Genomic DNA, 8,463 nt, shown 5'->3' on the forward strand with positions numbered 1-8,463 from the left:
CAGACTAGGGCTACAATCCATTTTCACATGGAATGGCAGATCGATTCCTCATTCTCTGCAGTCCCCACACCACTCACGTCAGGCCATCTGTCCCAGAGGGGCTGTGAAGCTGGTTAACTCTCGGCGCCTCTGGCCACCTGTGAGATTTGGCCTTCTCTGTATTCTCCCGAGATGCAATGGTATGGTGGGATTTTGCACTGGAAATCCAGCAAGCCTGAGTTCCAGCCTCAGTTTAGCAGCTAACTCTCCATGTTGAACAAGCTAAATCTTTTGAACAAGTCATTTCATCTCTTTTCACCTCAATTTTCTCAGCCGTGTAATGGGATACACACCTCCGCTCTGCAGGGTGTCTGTGAGGATCCCACTATATGTAGTGAATGCAAAGCTGGGAACCGCCACAAAATAATGCTAATCGAAAGCACTGGTCCACTGCTGCTAGGATGTTTTCTCTCAAACCTTGGCCCAGCCACCCCATTGCAGGATTTTCCCTTTTACCTCAAAGTCCCTCCTTGAGATCTGATGCTGCTGGGAGGGTGGTCCTGTGGAGAGAGCCCTGAAAGGAGTCCTCTCCTCTCTCGAGTACAGTTAAGTACCCCCCAAAACAGCTCTCGTACCTCTATTTCCACGGCATGGTAGTCCTTCCAATGGGGGTCTCTTGGTTCTGGAAACCATGTAGAAGCAGCAGAAACCAGGCAGGAAGGAGCTGAACTCAGCCAGCTCAGGGGAAGCACCTGGGAATGGGGTTTCTAGGACCCTGGGTAAATGTATGCACTGACCTCCCACTTCCAAGCATGAAATACCACCCATTGTCAACATCTACGTATTTTGCCAATAATTCACATTTTCCTTATTCTCAGGGAAGGAGACGGTGCTGTAGAGAATGCCTGTAGAGAATGCCTTTAGTCTCTTCACTACTAGGCTCTTCCAGGAGTCCTTCCCATCCCTCAATCTGATTCCCTGCTCATCGAGATTGGATAAGGGTGAGGAGAACACCTGCCCTAAACTGGGTCAATCAGATTCTTTTTAATTCCACGTGCAATGGGCAGGGGAGGGTCCCATTGGGGGCAGCCATAATAGTGTCTGGAGAACAGTCAGTAAATATGCTGTTGTTGTTGTTGTTGTTTTTAGGTACTGTTGAATTGATTGCAACTCATAGCTGCCCTGTGTACAACAGAACAAAACAACGCCCAGTTCAGCGCCATCCTCATAATTGTTCTTATGTTTGAGCCCACTGTTTCAGCCACTGTGTCGGTCCATCCTACTGAGGGATGTCCTCTTCTTCACTGCCCCTCTACTTTACCAAACATGTGTCCTTTTCCAGGCATCGACCTCCCCCATGGGTTAGTATGTCAGGTGCCACCGAGTCAGTTCCAACTCATAGCGACTCCGTGTACAACAGAAAGAAACACTGTTCTTATATTTGAGCCAAGGTCACTTCTAATAACATGTCCACAGGTCGCGAAGGCTCACATCCTTGCTTCCAAGGAGCATCCTGGCTGCACTTCTTCCAAGACAGATTTGTTCTTTTGGCAATCCAAGGTACCTTCAATGTTCTTTGCCAGCACCACAATTCAAATGCATCAATTCTTCGGTAAGTCTAGAGGCAGGAAATCACGATGTCCTAAGAAAAAGGAATATGGATAGTTCCAGAGCCTATCAACAGTACTTTTGGGGGTTGGGTGTGATGAATTTCCCATGTCTTAACCCAGTATAGACCACCTGTAGTGGGTGGGTTTCTATTCCTATCGCAATAACCCTAGACCTCAAATAGACTCCAGGAATGCAACTGTGGCTGTAAATGATTTTTAACCACTTAGAGTTGATATTGAGATATTAAGTGGGACAATTAACAGACACTGGTTGGCCACGGACCAGGTCTTGCAAAGTGTTTCTACATTAGCATCTGCATGTACCCTCATTCATTCATTTATTCAGGTACCTATTAGATCCCAGGTATCATTGGGGATATAATGGAAAGTGATCAAAAATCTCAGTTCCTAGGAAGCTTGCATTTAATTGGGTACATTTTAGCCCCATCTATAAAATGAATAATAGCAGTATAAAATAATGTATGAAAAATGTGTAGGGCAGTGTCTAGTATATAGAAGGTGCTCAATAAATATTTGCAAAGTTAAACTTTTACATACATAAAGGTATTGTGTGCCGTTGTGTTTATTCTTACACATGGCATCCCTCTGGGGCAGAATAGAACGGCCCCATGTCTCCGTGGCTACAGTCTTTACAGGGGCAGGCTATCAAGTCTCTTCTCCTATGGAGCTGTGGATGGGTTTGAACTACTGCCCTTTCCCTTAGAAGTCCTGTGCTTACCCACTGTGCTGCCAGAGCACCTGTAAACACATACATGCCCATCCCAGAGACTCTTAACACATTTGTTTTCATATATTAACTTATTTAATCCTTACATCATCCTTATGAGGCAGATATCATTGTTAATCTTGTTTTACAGATGCAAAAACTAAGGTACAGATAAACTAAGTAATCTGTCCAAGATAGTAATCTGTCCAAGATTACAAAGTTGGTTTATTAGGCTGGGTTGATTAGAGAAGCAAGATGCCCATATAAAAATGAGCTTTATATCAAAGAGTAATTGTATATTAAGAACACATCCCAGCCCAGTCCAGATCAAGTCCATAAGCCCGATATTAGCCCATAAATCCAATCGTAGTCAAAAAGTCCTTCTTCAGACTCACACAGTCACATGCAACGATGCAAAATACAAAAAAATCACAGGCTGGTGGGTGCAAAGTCCTGTGGATCCAATGGCGGTGGAAGCATCTCAGGGGTCTGGCTGTGATCAGCGTGGCTCGAAGTGGCTCATCAAGAAGAATGTGTCTTGTCAACAGGAAAGTGAAGGCAGGGAGAAAGAGAGGAAGTTCCCAGAATCCGTATGAGAAGGCCATACCCAAAAGGAGGCTTCATCAGGCTGTGACCTAATTGGCAGGTACTTATTTATCAAGTTCATATGAAATTATGTAACTACCACAGGTGGTAAGGGGTCTGGCTGAGATTTGAATCCAGTTTTCATGGTGCCAAAGTAATATCATCTTACCCTATGGCAAGGGTGAAGCTGTACTGATTCTTCTAGTCTCATCTGGGCACATTTCTCCAGGGAAGGGACAGGGAGGTGAGCATATTTGATCATCCCCTAAAAGTAAGCTAAGAGTTCTGGTGGGGTAGTGGCTATGTGCTGGGCTGCTAACCGTAAGGTCAGCAGTTCAAACCCACCAGCTGTTCCATAAGAGAAAGACTGGGCTTTCTACTCCCGTAAACAGTTACCGTCTCAGAAACCCACAGGGGCAATTCTACTTTGTCCTATTGGGTCACTGTGAATCAGGATTGACTTGCTGGCAGTGAGTATGGTTTCTGGAAGCACATTATGTTTGGTAAAGTGGAAGGGCGGTGAAAAAGAGGAAGGTTTCCAAGGAGATGGATTACACTGTGGCTACAACAATGGGCTCAAGCATAGTAATAATCATGATGGCACAGATGGGCAGTGCTTGGTTCTGTTGGGCATAAAGTCACTATGGGTTGGGAATGCCTGGATGGCACCTAACAACAAAGCCACTTCAGCTACCTCTGGCACCAGAGCAGTGCACAAAACTTAGGTCCAGGCTACTGGAAAGGAACCTTGGCCACCCCCTGTTCCACCATTGGCTCTTCACAGCTATCCAAACTCAACTCCCCAAGACCTGCCATCTTGCTGAACTATTCTCCTTGGAGATCCCAGTGAGGGACGCCCAGTCACTCACAAGAACGGCTGCTTGGAAAATGCCTCAAACAGAGCTTATAGCTCTCCATCTTACTCACGGTTCTTTCTCTCCCAGAACATTCATAGCTTGCCGCTCTGATTCAGAGATGTTTCTCACGTCCATGCTCTCCCGTTCCACCCCAAATCCTGACAGCATTGTCAGCCATCAGGAATAGGCTCCTCATTGGCTGGCTGGAGTCAAGTCTCTCTCCTTATTCTTCCTCCCCCGAACTGCCACAGTGAGCTTTCTAAAATAAATACTCAATTAACATATTTAATCCTTAACATCATCCTGATGAAGCCGATACTATTATTATCTTTGCTTCCTCGTTCTAAAAATAATGGCTCCCTTTAAGTTGTCAAATTAGAGGAAACTGGGTAGAGCAAAGAAGCCCTAGTGACTCTGTGGGTTACACATTGGGCTGACATCTACCAAGGTTGGTTCAAATCCACCAGCCGCTTGGCAGAAGAAAGATGGAGCTGACTGCTCCTGTAAAGATTTACAGTCTCAGACACATAGGGGCGCTATGAGTCAGAATCAACTTGATGGCCATGGTCTGTGTGAAGTGTCTATGCAAAGTCTGTCTACTGTCTTTGCAATTTTATGGAAATGCAGAATTATTCCAAACTAAAATATCTATTTTAAGCATAATAGCAAAAATAATAATAATAAGTAATGGCTCCCCATACTCATCTTGATATTCAAGATTCCTTGTGTGCTGCCCCGAGCTGAACCCCTGTTCCCTGCTGCTTCCCATCATGCCTTGAGAAAGGCATACTCTGGAAAAGCTCATGATCACTGCCTGTTTGGGATGTTCTTCCCAACCTCACTTTTCCATTTTGTCATCCCGGGGAGGTAGTGGCCACTTACATTGATGTATATCAAACACATCACTATGTACGTTCTAAGCACTTGGCAAATTTAACTCATGTCACCTTTATAGTGATCTCCTCAGGAAGGTATTATTAGCCCATTTGACAGATGGAGTCACTGAGACACAAAGTGAAATAACAGCCAAAGTCATAGAAAGTTGGAAGCCCACTTCAGGCAGTCCAGACCCAGATTGCATGCTCTTAACTAGTAAATCTTTCCAGCAATCAGAGTTCAGCTCAAACGTCACTCCTTTGGAAGCACTCCTCGACTCCCTTCCAACAAAACTTTTCTCTTTCCCTTTCTCAGATCCCATGTTATTCTTAGTTGCTGTAGGGTCAGCTCTAAATAACAGAAAAACGATTGCCTGGCCGACACCACCTCCGTGGTCTTTGATGTGTTTGGGCCCATTGTTAAAACTACTTGTTACTCCATTGAGGCTTTTCCTTAAGTTTAGGGACCTTCCTATCCCAACATCCTTCCTAGATTCATTCATTCATTTATCTGTCCACTGATTAATTCAGCAGTCATCCAAACATGCCCTAGGCATTCTTCAAGGCACTGTAGCATACCCATCTAGAGCAGCTTGGATAATCCCATATTGGAATGATTTACTGCTTTATTTCTCTCCTCCTGTGAATTGCTCCTTAAAAATGATTATCTTTCTAGCTCCTTTAGAATCTTGCACAGTATCTGGTGTGTAGTTTGTCCTCAGTAATGTGCTTTACAGGGATAAATGAATAGTTATTAAAGAATGGTGATGACAATAATGATCGTGTCAACCATTCAGATGAAGCCAGTGTGTGATTGCGACAGTGTGGGCCAGAGGCCAGGCACATTGTCACAGAGGAGCCCTAGGCCAGCAAGCTCCTGGGGAGATAACAAGTGCCTTCTGCATGTAGACCAAACCGTGATGTCACTGTGATTATTTCTGCCATTAGTGTTGGTGTTATGTTACAGTGTGGCAGACGCCAGCAGCAAGCTGGCCTGCCGTACTTCCTTATGGCAGGAGAAGCATCGGGAAAACAAATGTTCTTCCAGGTTAAGCAGCAAGAAGGAAGACCAGGCTCCGGCCAGGCTTTCAGCTGTTCATTCTGGATGACTGGGGTGGTCAGAGTCAGCCTCCTGTATCTACTCTAAAGGCCTAGACATATGAGTGGAGATATGAAGAGGTGAGAGGTGTCACAGGGGAAAGAGTCACCAGATTAAAGGGTCTTAGGCAAGAATCCTTGTCAATTTTCATTGAATCAGAGCCTGAAGGGTATTGGGTGGGGAGGGGCATTAGGGGAGAGCTATAGATGGAAAATGGATTCAGGGTGAGAGTGGGAGGTAGTCAGGTAAGACTGGCTTAACATGGTCCTGAATGTCTTTGTTGCCTTAATCCCTGGGGAGAGGCACACCAGGCTGCCTGGTTCTAGTTCATCTCCTTGGGGCCCCGAAGTCAGGTGGCGTAAATGATACTTCTTGTGTTTATGCAGAAGCCTCCTCAGTCCTCAATGATTTTCCTCAAGGATTTCAGAATCACTGCATGCAATGATTACAGGCTTCTCAGGCAACTGGATTCCTCCAAAAGTCATTATGTCCATTCCCCTGCCTCTCGGAAAATGGTCGAGACAATTATAGGATGATAAATAATCACTGTTTACCAGGAATGTGCTTGGTACAATCAGTTTCAGACGGTACAGGTAGCAACAGGTCTCTCCAATCATGGACCAGTTCAATTCCACTGGGGTTGCATCAGCTCCTGTGGGATTTACAGGAAGAGTGTTGTATTTTTGGCTACCAGCAGATGTGACACTCCACCCCTACCCCACCCTTAGCCCCAGGGGGGAACATATCAGGAGTTGAAAGGTGCCATTTTTCTGAGAGCCATGGGCATGCTAGACCCCGATGCTCATGTTTAGTTTTAGGCCAATCATACACCCCAGGGATGACAGAGGGGATAAGAGGAGATTTTCCAGAACGGCGTCTTTTTTACAGATGTAGAAGCTAAAACTTGGAGTGTCATCCCAACCAACCACAAATGTATCAAATCTCCAGACCCCCTGGATTCTAAGTTAGCCTCTTTCCCCAGGACTGGCTCCATTCTAAAGACTTCTAATGAAAGCCAAGCCTCTCCTTTCCTGGGTCAGTAGCAGAAAAGCCGAGGGATGAATTTGAAATTTAAGAAAGCTATGATCTATCATGGCTTCTCATGACTCTGCTTTTTTCATCGCATGGAACAGGGGGATATTGCCCTGTAAGACACATTCTAGATCTCCACAGCTAACTCCTTTGCACCTTAATCTTTCTTCAGTTACCCCAACACACCTTCACCCACCTTTTACATTCTCTTCTGTCTTGCCTCTCCAGCTGAGGCTCGGGAGGGCTTCTTTCCCCCATTACCATGCTTTACTTGATACCCTGCCTTCCCTCTGGTTTAACCCCTCTGATTTCACCTCTCCTTCTGGTACAACCGTGGACCCTCTGACACTGGTGAATGGCTCAGATGGGGAGTTCTTACTTGCTTGGCCCTTTGCATAACTCTGGACAGTTCCTGGGCTTAAATAGCTACCTAGAGGATGGCATTGGCTAATAATATCAATTATTAAATGCATAGTGATACCAGGTACTAGGCTAGGAATGCCATTTTAATATCAAAACAACTCTGCTGGAGAAATACTATCATGATCATTCTCCGTTTTATAGAAAGTGAAACTGAAATTCAAAAAAGGTGAGCATTTGGGCTAGTAAGGGACAGAACCAGGACTCAAATGTAGCTTTGTTTTCTTTCCAAATCCAAGCTTTTAACCACCATGTTAGAGAATATAATGAGATTTTTTGGTAACATGACAAACATCCACCGTAATCATGGAGACCATTATCTGTACCTTCAAAAAACAGGTGTTTGAACAAAAGACATGGAAAAACCATTCCCATGGACTAATGAACCACACAAACATCAGTCTCCACAATGCTGAGCCCAAAGGAACGAGAGGGTTCCCCGATTACCACTACCAATTGCTCTGAAAAGAAACACATTAGAAGATCTTAGACAGAATGAAAGAAAACAAGGGAATAAAACTCAAAACCATAAAAGACACCAGGTTTACTGGTCAGATAGAGACACACTGTGACCCTTACTCCTCCTTTGGGTCTAGAAGCAAACTCAGCCCTGGGTTAGAGTACTCAACTGTTTATGATCAAAAGGACCACATTTACCCAAGGACACAGTTCAGAGGATGAGGAATGAGGAAAGAAAAGAAACAAGAGTCCAGGGAGTGAGTTAGATAAGTGACGGTACATTGAGAGGCTTGCAATGGGAGAATTGAAGCAAAATGTGTATGAATTATTGAACAGATGATCTGTTCTGAAAACCTTCCTCTACTTTACTTTTTTATTTAAAATGTATATGTTAGGAAGAACTTTTCTTGACTTGATGAAGAAGATACTAAATAGAAATTTGATGAGGTAAGATGAAAATCTAAACAAAAGTAAAAGTAGATACTATGAAGACCAAAGATATGCTGTAGAAAGGTACTTAGTAGAAAATGAAGTGGTTGGAAATTCGCACACACCCAGAAGTACCCATGAAGAGCATTTAGAAAAGCTGTTGACTTCAGGTGTCTAATCACTGATACAGCATGGATGGCAACCACATACATACATACACATAAACATACACACACACACACACACACACATACAACTTCAAATATTTACTCAATCAGGAGTAGATAACCTCAGAGTTATCACCAAGACTGAGTAGAATGGGACATCTGACTTGACCTAAGATACAAATCTTGGGATTGTCAGGGCCTGTTCTAGAGGGACAGTTAGTGTG

The sequence above is a fragment of the Echinops telfairi genome, unplaced genomic scaffold (genome assembly GCF_000313985.2).
Source record: "Echinops telfairi isolate 266 unplaced genomic scaffold, ASM31398v2 ScPeMD7_7457;HRSCAF=8495, whole genome shotgun sequence".
NCBI classification, from domain to species: Eukaryota; Metazoa; Chordata; class Mammalia; order Afrosoricida; family Tenrecidae; genus Echinops; species Echinops telfairi.